At 34.1% G+C, this 12650-nt stretch overlaps 2 non-coding genes across 2 annotated transcripts; both read left to right on the forward strand.

Annotated features, from left to right (window-relative positions):
- Positions 1 to 9520: 9520 nt before the first annotated feature.
- Trnal-caa (transfer RNA leucine (anticodon CAA)) lies at positions 9521 to 9602 on the forward strand. Its single transcript has one exon. It is a non-coding gene; the product is annotated as a tRNA-Leu (tRNA).
- A 148-nt stretch (positions 9603 to 9750) lies between these two features.
- On the forward strand, positions 9751 to 9832 carry Trnal-uaa (transfer RNA leucine (anticodon UAA)). The gene has a single exon. It is a non-coding gene; the product is annotated as a tRNA-Leu (tRNA).
- Positions 9833 to 12650: the final 2818 nt, after the last annotated feature.

Genomic DNA, 12650 nt, shown 5'->3' on the forward strand with positions numbered 1-12650 from the left:
AAATTGAAAAGTATTGTTCTTATTTTACTCATTGATGTTTTCATTTTTCAACAGAAATGTTTTGTTTTTTCAGCTCTGTATGGCTGGTCTAACCTCAGTGGAAGTTGTTCGTTTAAATGGTTTCGGGACATTGAAGTAAAACAACACGAGGTAAAATACAAAGTGCTTATTTATTTTTTAACTTGTTTATCCAGTTGTATATGATAAAAAGTTTTTGAACTTGTTCATCGAGTGTTATATGGTACATACAACAATAATGTAGAATATAAATCACTGAGTTGCGGCTTCTCTGAACAAACATCTCTTCACTTTATGTCCACAGTTTTTTGAGAAACAAACAGGGCATCTGTTTTCCCAGTTTGTAGATTTTCTCGTTTTGCAGAATGTCCCACCAAGAGTGAAGGGCTGCCTGTTTGCTTCAGATTCCCAGTCCTCCTCGCTGATGATTTCTGAAGTCCTTACGCAGTCACCCCAGTCTTCAACCTCAGTTTGTACAGGTGATAATGTTTTTGAACCATAGTTCATTGTCATGTCATTGGAATTGTTCAGCTGCTCCAGTTCTGACTGTAACTCTGTTTTGAGTACAGCAAGTCTAGCCTCAAGAATGGCAATTCTTTTAATTTTGCGGTTAAGTCTCTCCATTGTACAGATCATAAATTGCTGTAGGTTTCAAGTTTTGTAATGATATTAAGTATGCGTTACATATTAAATATGCACAAAAATAATGCATTCGATCTGCATTTCACAAGTGTAAAACATCACAAATGAATGGTATTTCAATCTACTTTTTTGTCAAACCATATGACATTATTTGTTCATTAGTAAAACAAATTGATGAATATCAAAGCGATTCATGATACTGAGCATTTATCAAACATTTCACTCTATTATTTGTCAAACCAAAAGATGAACGTCAAATTATTTACAGATGCTAAGCAGTTTATCATACATTTCACTTTATTATTTGTCAAACCAAATGCTAAATGTCATGTCTTGAATCGATTCATGATATTTAGCATTTGTCATACATTTCACTCTATTATTTGTTAAACCAAAAGATGAATGTCAAATTATTTACAGATGCTAAACAATTTATCATAAATTTTACTCATTTTATTTGTCAAACCAAAAGATGAATGTCAAATTTTTGAAGATGCTAAGCATCTTATCATACATTTTACTCTCTTTATGACAAATCGACTCACAAATTTAAGCAAACCAGGTGACGATGTACAAATAATTTAGGGTGACGAGCTTTTTGGTTACCTCGCCCGGCCAAACAAAAAGACTTATATATATACTAAAAGTGTTTTTGTTTGGTCGGGCGAGCGAACCAAAAAGCTCGTCACCCCAAAATACTTGTACATCGTCACTTTGTGTGCCTAATTTTGTGAGTCAACTAAATCGTTCTAAATTCAATGTAAAAAAAAGTTTCATAAGGGGGGTACTCAGCGTGAAAAAACTACATCGCTTAAACGCAAATGCGCTTTGGTAGGTATATAGCTAAAACGCAAATGCGCTATGGTGAAAATCCAAAGTCAAAAATTTTGAAAAAATTGAAAAGTTGTCAAAAAAATCATAATTTTAAGCACGTTGTTAGTGTACTGCTCTGTCATTTGTAAATCAAAACTGAGATAAAGGTTAATATGTTTTAAGACTAAGCATTTACAACTCACTGCAAGTCCAATGTTATAAATGAAACCAAAATTTACCAGAGTAAACATTAATGTGCTATTGTATGTAAGAATGTTTCGTCTTTTACACGTTTCATTTCATTTTTTCAGATGAGATGCCATACACAGGGGATCCGACAAAAGACAGCAGACAGAATTCGTCGATCCATTTGAAATGTCATTGTTTATTTGAAAAAAGATACCTATCCACACTTGTTCGTTTTAAAATATTGTTTGTATTATATGTGCTTTGTACCGTTGCTTTTTGTTTATCAGTAATTCTCCAACACTTGTATTTCGTGTTTTACATGAACATTGAAAATTTATCATACAGTAAATCATTTCGAAAATGAAATTTAAATGGAGAAATACTGATTTATCTGTTTGCTTTTAATGTTTGTGCTGTCTTGCTTACCCCAGTAACGCGGGTCTTGTTTGCTATTGTGAGTACTGTTGTTATTTTTTTTGGCCATCCAAAGTATTGTTCACGAAAGATAACACATTTTTTTCATAAAATTGGTTACATTTTGGTCTGTCGATTTTTTTCAATGAAACCACAGTCAAACGGTTTTTCACTATATTTTTTTTATGAGAAACAGCCAGACTTGGTCACGGCTGAAACCGAGGAACATTTGTGATTGAACAAAATTTTAGCAGTAATGCTGCTTGTAATTCATAAATTTATTAAGCTTTGGTCTTGTCATATTGATTACGATATTGGTTGGAACATAACTTAATAAAATGGTAAACATTTTGATAGTGTGCACAAGAGCAAAATTTGCACTGCATTTTAAAATGTTTCATTTTTGTGAAATGCTGTTGACAAAATGATTTGTTTGCTCGTGCCAGCATGGGTGGACGAGATTCGTTTCTCACTGTCCTTTATGCGGCGGTTTAGGATGCAAGCCTGTTGTTTTGTCAATGTCTATAAAGTTCAGCTTGAATGAAAATTGAAATCAATATTGCAAGATCAAGCAATTTTTAAAAAAAATGTTAGAATGTAGATGCGTTGTGAAATACAAGTGAAATGTACTAGGCTCATTGCATTCTTAGTTTGGTTTCGAAGTGCAAAACTTCATTCATCACAAACATTCCTCTTGAACGACCGAACATTGATATGTGGCAATGTTTTCGTTCAGCAAAATGATTTGGCAAAAGTAATTTAAAGGCTAGCATGAGTATGGGTGAGTAAAGTAATTCATGAAAAATCTTGAGTGTTTTCGTTGAATAGTTCCATACAGGCAGCTTCGTCTAAGGATTGCAGGTTGTCTGTTTGAGATTTCAAGCGCAAAACTTCGTCTTCCAATGCCGTGTTATTTTGCTTAAGCTGATTGTTTTCCGCAGTCAGCTGTGACAGATTCAATGTCAAGCGTGTAACTTCGTCCTGCAATAGTTGACTATCGTCCGTATTCGAGTTGTGCACATGAGTTTGCTTATACCGATCGTTCTCTCTGATCAACCTAAACACCTTTTGCTGTAGTGCGCCACATTTCTTGCGATACTCGGTCGTTTCCAGTTTGTTTTGCAGAAATGTTTTTTCGGTATTGTCAAGTATCGAGACGATTTCTTTGAACGTAGACTCGTGCTTGTTATCACCCATACATAGTCTCGCTACGAAGCCGGTAATTTGTAAATTAAGGTTGCTTATGTCCGTCATATTTCTATTGTGAGCGAGTTCAATGTCAGTTTTATTTTCGATTTATATCATGGAATGCGATTTACTAGTGAATTATTTTATTCTTATTATAAGGGCTGAAAATTTGTTACTTGTCATACACATTCTCAAACAATTATGTCCAGTCAAGCATCGACACAGCAAACAACGCCTTGTGAGAACACCAGTGAAAACGAGCAAAAAAGCGAATCTTGTTCTCAGCAACCCATGAATGATATCAATGAATATGAAAAAATGATGGAGATGGCAGAAGATTATTTGCGAGATGCTGAAGAACAAAAATCGAGCGAAAATGTCATTGTTTATTTGAAAAAAGATACCTATCCACACTTGTTCGTTTTAAAATATTGTTTGTATTATATGTGCTTTGTACCGTTGCTTTTTGTTTATCAGTAATTCTCCAACACTTGTATTTCGTGTTTTACATGAACATTGAAAATTTATCATACAGTAAATCATTTCGAAAATGAAATTTAAATGGAGAAATACTGATTTATCTGTTTGCTTTTAATGTTTGTGCTGTCTTGCTTACCCCAGTAACGCGGGTCTTGTTTGCTATTGTGAGTACTGTTGTTATTTTTTTTGGCCATCCAAAGTATTGTTCACGAAAGATAACACATTTTTTTCATAAAATTGGTTACATTTTGGTCTGTCGATTTTTTTCAATGAAACCACAGTCAAACGGTTTTTCACTATATTTTTTTTATGAGAAACAGCCAGACTTGGTCACGGCTGAAACCGAGGAACATTTGTGATTGAACAAAATTTTAGCAGTAATGCTGCTTGTAATTCATAAATTTATTAAGCTTTGGTCTTGTCATATTGATTACGATATTGGTTGGAACATAACTTAATAAAATGGTAAACATTTTGATAGTGTGCACAAGAGCAAAATTTGCACTGCATTTTAAAATGTTTCATTTTTGTGAAATGCTGTTGACAAAATGATTTGTTTGCTCGTGCCAGCATGGGTGGACGAGATTCGTTTCTCACTGTCCTTTATGCGGCGGTTTAGGATGCAAGCCTGTTGTTTTGTCAATGTCTATAAAGTTCAGCTTGAATGAAAATTGAAATCAATATTGCAAGATCAAGCAATTTTTAAAAAAAATGTTAGAATGTAGATGCGTTGTGAAATACAAGTGAAATGTACTAGGCTCATTGCATTCTTAGTTTGGTTTCGAAGTGCAAAACTTCATTCATCACAAACATTCCTCTTGAACGACCGAACATTGATATGTGGCAATGTTTTCGTTCAGCAAAATGATTTGGCAAAAGTAATTTAAAGGCTAGCATGAGTATGGAGGTGTCGTTAGACCAGCTTAGTATTGGTGTAAGGTGGTGTACAGTGCCAATACTAGGAACCGCTCATGTTCACCATGTCACGCTACAGGCAATGAAAAATAGGGAGTGGCAACCTCTTTGTATTGCCGTGGTCCGACACTCCACACAGTCTTTACAATGAGAGGGGAAATATAGGCAATCGGATGCTTCTTCCTAAGTGTGCCTTGTCGAGTAACTGCCTTTGGCGTTGCCTTTATTTTCAAATTTGTGAACAAATAAAACTAGGTTAGGACCACATAATAGGGTTACGATGAAAATTAGGTTTCCCTTTTAATGCTTGAAGATAACAGCCACTGGCGTTATACTTCAAAAAATGGCTCGAAATACATATCACACAAACATTCAACATTTCAACATTTTGTCAGCAGCATTTTTCATTTTTCAAAAAAATACTCAGATGTACAAAAATAATGCAAAACATGAACAGCAAATTCACAAATTCTGCTGTGTTAAAATTTAAAAATCAAACATGAGATTGTATGAAAAAGCTTCTTTTTTATTTTCAAACATGTTAAATCTCACGATCATAAGCCATATGTACAAAAATAATGCAACTCTGAATTGTAATTTCATGCTCTCAACAAAAAAATATGCATCGAAAATTGTGAAAAATTGTGAAAAATTGTGAAAATCTAGAAGTTGACGAGAGATCTCAAGATTTCAAAAAACGAACTATAGGCTTTATTTCACACAATACTTCATGAAAAAAAAATCAAATCTTCATAATGTTCATAATCTAGAAATTAACGAGGTATCTCAAGATTTCATAAAAAAATTATAGGCTCCATTTATTCAAAATTATAGGCTCATGCAAATCTTTCAAAAAAATATAGGCACATGCAAATCTCACAGATTTCACAATCATAAGCCATATGCACAAAACATGCAGCTAAGTCCATGAAACATGAAAAATTGATATCTTTCTGAGACTGGCGTTCACACAATGTCTCATGAAAAAAATCAAATCTTCATATTGTTGAAAAATTATAGGCTCATGCAAACCTCTCAAAAAATTACAAATCTCACAATCATAAGCTATATGCACAAAAAACACCAAGTCCATGAAACTTGAAAAAAATTGATATCTTACTGAAACTGGCGTTCACACAAGATCTCATGAAAAAAAATCAAATCTTCATAGTGTTGAAAATTATAGGCTTCATTTATTCAAAAAATTATAGGCTCATGCAAATCTTTCAAAAAATTATAGGCACATGCATATCTCTCAAAAAATTACAGATCTCACAATCATAAGCCATATGCACAAAAATGCAGCATCAAGTCCATGAAACATGAAAAATTGGTATCTTAGTGAAACTGGCGTTCACACAAGATTTCATGAAAAAAATAAAATCTTCATAATGTTCAAATTCAACAAATCAACATTTGCAGCAAATCTCTCAGATCTCACAATCATAAGCTATATGCACAAAAAACACCAAGATCATGAAACATGAAAAATTGGTATCTTACTGAAACTGGCGTTCACACAAGATTTCATGAAAAAAAAAATCTTCATAATGTTGAAAAAATTATAGGCTCATGCAAATCTCTCAAAAAATTACAAATTTCACAATCATAAGCAATATGCACAAAAATGCAGCATCAAGTCCATGAAACTTGAAAAATTGATATCTTTCTGAGACTGGCGTTCACACAAGATTTCATGAAAAAAATAAAATCTTCATAATGTTCAAATTCAACAAATCAACATTTGCAGCAAATCTCACAGATCTCACAATCATAAGCTATATGCACAAAAAAATGCAGCATCAAGTCCATGAAACTTGAAAAATTGATATCTTACTGAAACTGGCGTTCACACAAGATTTCATGAAAAAAATGAAATCTTCAAAATGTTCAAATTGAACAAATCGACATTTGAAGCAAATCTCTCAAATCTCACAATCATAAGCCATATGCACAAAAAAACACCAAGTCCATGAAACATGAAAAATTGATATTTTACTGAAACTGGCTTTCACACAAGATTTCATGAAAAAAATAAAATCTTCATAATGTTCAAATTCAACAAATCGACATTTGCAGCAAATCTCTCAAATCTCACAATCATAAGCTATATGCACAAAAAACACCAAGTCCATGAAACATGAAAAATTGATATTTTACTGAAACTGGCGTTCACACAAGATTTCATGAAAAAAATCAAATCTTCATATTGTTGAAAAAATTATAGGCTCATGCAATTCTCTCAAAAAATCACAAATCTCACAATCATAAGCCATATGCACAAAAAATGCAGCTAAGTCGATGAAACATGAAAAATTGATATCTTTCTGAGACTTGCGTTCACACAAGATTTCATGAAAAAAATCAAATCTTCATATTGTTGAGAAAATTATAGGCTCATGCAATTCTCTCAAAAAATTACAAATCTCACAATCATAAGCCATACCTTCAACATTTGTGCTCTGAAACTAGCGTTCACACCAGTTTTCATGAGAAAAAAAATAAAATCTTCATATTGTTGAAAATCTAGAAATTAACGCGGGATCTCAAGATTTCAAAAAAAAATTATAGGCTTCATTTATTCAAAAAATTATAGGCTCATGCAAATCTCTCAAAAAATTATAGGCTCATGCAAATCTCTCAAAAATTACAGATCTCACAATCATAAGCTATATGCACAAAAAACACCAAGTTCATGAAACATGAAAAATTGGTATCTTACTGAAACTGGCGTTCACACAAGATTTCATGAAAAAAATAAAATCTTCATAATGATCAAATTCAACAAATCTACATTTGCAGCAAATCTCACAGATCTCACAATCATAAGCCATATGCACAAATTCCACCAAGTCCATGAAACTTGAAAAAAATGATATTTTGCTGAAACTGATTTCACATAATCTTCATAGAAAAACTACTTCATTCACAGATTTCAAAATCTCGAGCCATTTGTACAATAATAATGCGGAATCAAGTGATAATTCTGGAACTATTTCATATGAGCGTATAAATAAAAACGGTAAAAAAATAGTCCTAACCATTTATGCACAATTATAATGCGATGCGCATTAATTTTGGCCATCGGGTATATAAGCTCCACATTTTTCAATATTCGTCATTCCAGTAGCAAGCTCTTAGCTCAGAAGTGCTGTTAGTCTGCTGGGAGCCCAAAGTGGGTTTGAACTTCTCAGATTTCTCCTCGCACTATGAACTTGGTGCATCAGAGATACAGAGAAAATATCTGAGAGGTTTTTTGACCTTCTGGTTTGAACATGAGAACCGTATGTCGCGATACCTCATAGTTTTTCGCTCTTGAGTCTGGCCAGCTCATGTTGTCGATCACTTTGACATCGCCTGACGAATACGATCATTCTCTGTGATAGCCATTAGATCATATACAAAAAGCGATTTTGGCAAGTGATTTGTTATTTGCGTCTGGTAGCATGAGCATAGAAGTATAGCTTCGACGAGATTTGTTTCTCATTGCTCAATATGCTACGGTCTTGGATGCAATGCAATGATTTTGTCAACTTCGCAAAAACATTTTGGCAAAAGTAAAATTTGAGAGGCTACCATGAGTATGGAGGTGTCGTTAGACCAGCTTAGTATTGGTGTAAGGTGATGTACAGTACCAATACTAGGAACCGCTCATGGTCATCATGTCGCGCTACAGGCAATGAAAAATAGGGAGTGGCAACCTCGATGTATCGCTGTGGTCCGACACTCCACACAGTCTTTACAAAGAGAGAGGAAAACACAAGCAATCGGATGCTTATTCCTAAGTGTGCCTTGTCGAGTAACTGCCTTTAGCGTTGCCTCAGTTTTTTTTCAAAATTCAAAATTCAAACTTCAATCGCTTCTTTGCTCAGAAGTTGCGATACATAAAAGGAAATGCTTTCTGAGATTAAAGTTAGCATTTCCTGCCTGCAAGTAAAGCGAGCAAATATGCCTCTATGTGCTTAAGAGGTGTGTTTGAAAGTGAACTCTGTAGCCTTCTCTTAGATCAAAAGAGAAATAAGTCTACGAGTTTTCGAGCCTAGCTTGTGGTTTTGGGTACTTGAAGTTGATCGCATATTTCCAATCGTTCACTGATCGATCTATGCGGCTGTAGCACTCGATTCTTGCTTCAGTATAGCCATTCATGTATCTGAGATCATAAGTTCGGCGTTGTGCCTACAACGAGTCAGCAATACCCCGTTTGTTACACCCGAGTAGTCCAGCACTCTACATTATAGGTGTAACAAATTGTAGAAGGTCGCCTGGAAGGCCTCTAATGGGTGCTGATTTTGCGTAGTGTATGACACTAGGAAAATAGGTTTCTGGCTCAGAGTTACCATTTTCCGACCTCGCTGATGCCGTGGGTAACCTGACCAATGCCAGTCACAAGTCTGGATGAAAAACAGGGAGTGACCACATTGCATAACAAAAATACTTTTCACATTGAATGTTTGACATTATAACAATTGTAAACATTTGCTTGTGTTTGATTTCATGAAAACAATTGTGTATAATTATGTATATTGATATGTTTGCAATGTTATGTATGCTATGCATGTTTGTACTTTGCTATCTGCTTACATTTTGAATAAAACCTAAACTGAAATTAGAAGCATTAGTTGTATATGAGAAATTTTCAATAGTTATGCAACGATTGAGTGAAACAAAATTTAAGCATCATGAAGACTTTCGTCTTTTGAAATGCTTCAAACTGCAAAGCTCACTTCACTTTCACGTGAAAGCAATTTTTAAATTTCATCTCATATTTTTCAAAATCTTCAAACATCAGAAAAAACTCATGTTTCCTTTACATTATAATTTCAAGCTCTTATAATCTTCACTTCTCAGTTCATTTGCACCTAGTATGGTGGCCGAGTGGTTAAGGCGTTGGACTCAAGTTCCAATGGACAATGTCCGCGTGGGTTCGAACCCCACCCGTACTAATACTTTTGCATTTAAGGCAATTGTCCATTCGACTAAGAGTAACTGCAAAGTTTTGTAAGGAATACATGAGCAATTTGGCAGATCGTATGGCCTTTGCATTATAATTTCAAGCTCTTATAATCTGCACTTCTCAGCTCATTTGTACCAAGTACGGTGGCCGAGTGGTTAAGGCGTTGGACTTAAGTTCCAATGGACTATGTCCGCGTGGGTTCGAACCCCACCCGTACTAATATATTTTGCATTTTGGCTGACATGCGATTAGTATCCAAGATATTTCGTAATTTGGCATCACCTCAGCATGAAACAAGAAACGCGACAAGAGTTGCAACTACAAAACGATGAAAAAAACCTTTGTCAAATTTGTGTTACGGACAAAAAGTGTATTGTGTTTACGCCTTGTGGCCATTTGACTTGTCATGAATGTTCAATCAAAACTAGTAAATGCTATTTTTGTAGAACTGTCGGAAAATATCAAATTGATGAATAAACCGTAAACCGTAATCAATTATTTGTATTTTTGCTTTCTGTTTATTTCATTTACATAGAAAGGTGAACTGTGTTAATCACTCAAACACTACCAGTTCTGAGCTCAAATTTCTAACATTGGTTAGCAAAGTTGTTGAATGCAAGTTCCAGAAATAATGTATACGCTTTTTAGAGTACTACAAACTATTTAAACATACAGCGGTGACTGTACTATTCACACTTCACTAACTATGGCAAAACGATATACTGACATCGTTGGGTTTGCTGGACTACAGTACAATGATTATTTCAAAAGATTCTGTTGGGAATGTCAATTGTGTTGTGCTGGAGTCTTTACGTTAGAACCTTGTCAACGACATGATCTTTTGAACATTTTCCCTCCAGCTGGCTACTGCCAAAACTGTTTTCGATATGTGTGGTACTGTAATGATTGTAAGGCTGATGGAACGCCACCAAAAGTGCGAATGAGAAACTATTGTTTGTCATGTTTCTTCCACCGATTTGAAAATCTTGCAATCTTGGCCGGCTAACCCTGACGTGGTTGAAGAAAGTTTTCGATTGATTGTGACAATTATCTTGTTTCACAAAATAAAAAATAAAAACTTGAAATAAATTACTTTGTTTTTGTATCTGATACCAAGACGCTCATTTTTTTCTCTGATGATTTTCAATTTTCATTTTCAATTTTCATTTTCTCTGATGATTTTCAATTTTCATTCTCAATTTTCATTCTCAATTTTCATTCTCAATTTTCATTCTCATTCTCAATTTTCATTCTCAATTTTCATTCTCAATTTTCATTCTCAATTTTCATTCTCAATTTTCATTCTCAATTTTCATTCTCAATTTTCATTCTCAATTTTCATTCTCACCCTCGTGGGACTAAACGCACTCATCGCCGATATCGGGTTGTAATAGATCTAACAGCTTATTCTGAGATTCCTAAATATGTAAGGATGCAATGGGCCTATCTATGTTATATATATTTATTTGCCCGAGTAGGATTGTGCTCATCTTGTAAACCTTATAGCAGATGCTATAGTAAGCTCACTCTGTAACATTAGGTTTGCCCAAGCAGTTTTATTTATTATTATTTTATTGATAAAAAACAAATACGTTTGCCATAGACCACTGAATTGTTTTTGATACTTAATGCTTAAACATCCTGTTAATGAATAGTCCTGCAATAGATGAGGGTTGATTTATTGGAAAATAATGCATAAACATTCTACGATATACTCGACAATTTAATAATTCTTTATCATTCTAAAAAGTGGCTTCTCCAAACGAGGGAACTCTACCTTTATACTCTCAATAAATTTCAAAACATTCTCATTTCTTTCTTTCTTTGTAGAATGCATCGCACTCACAGATGAATTTTGGAGCTCAACGCTATTACATCGAATACATTAGCTCGACCACTTGAAAGGTGTCCATGTCTCAATTTGGTTGTAAAAAGATTGGCTACCTTTATCAGACTTATTCTTGTTAAAACACAGTCCGATAAGTTCATTGCGATTAGTTCCCGGGTAAGCCGGCAACGAACCAAGAACAATCCGAAGCACGACCAATGTTTGATGGAAGATAGCATTCGGTCGGACCTCTAGGATGTAGAGTGAATTTGTTTCCCGATTTCATCTTGATGTTTGTTTTGATGCCGTTCAGACAATACACCTTCGGAAATATTCTCAAAACAGTATGAATAATGTGTATTGATGATATTATACCGGATAGGAGTGACAAAACGTTTATATGGTGCAAAATAGGAAATATGGTTTTCCCTTTCCATCAGCAATACTAAATGCCATAACATTTGCGTCCGATATCAAACCATTACATTCCGCAATGAAGTCTCAATTTACAGATATGAATATTGTTTTTCTGCTGTAAAACTGTAGACAAATGGGGAGTTGACATTTTACATTTAAGGTGACCAATCAAAATAATAGCAAATGATAAGTTAGTTTAAACATATTTTATTCATCAACGTATACACACATATTATAAAGACAAACAGAAAACACATGTACAATCTAGAAAAGGATTAGAACGAAAGATAAATATATCTTAAAAAGTTCTTCTCCAAACTTTTGCAGAAGTACAAATTTAATGACGGACATTTGAACAGCTTACAATGTAGATGACACAATGATATTGATATTGTTGGATTAGATCAGATGGTAGTGTTTAATGTGATTTGGCTTCATTTAATTTTATTAAATATTTAAAGAATTTTTACATACGATGTACACCGACAAGATAGTAGCTAAAAATTAAACATTTTGTGTGATTAACAAAGCTACAATAAGCTTAGTTTATTTTCACTTTTCAAATACAAAAGTCGTTAATGTTGTTTGAGAGCAGAATAGGATAGTAAAGAGGATAAGAATGAAGAAAGAGGGTAGGGTGGTTGGTTTAGATTAACAACTTCCAGTGCCTTTTCTTCACTGAGCCCTGATTGGTAGTATTAAATAACATGTATACAGAAAGGAGATAATCCTTGATTGATATAAGGTAGTATGTGACTGTCACTGGCTATCAAATCTTTTTGTCATTTGAAT

The sequence above is a fragment of the Mya arenaria genome, chromosome 1, assembly GCF_026914265.1.
Source record: "Mya arenaria isolate MELC-2E11 chromosome 1, ASM2691426v1".
In the NCBI taxonomy this organism is placed as follows: domain Eukaryota; kingdom Metazoa; phylum Mollusca; class Bivalvia; order Myida; family Myidae; genus Mya; species Mya arenaria.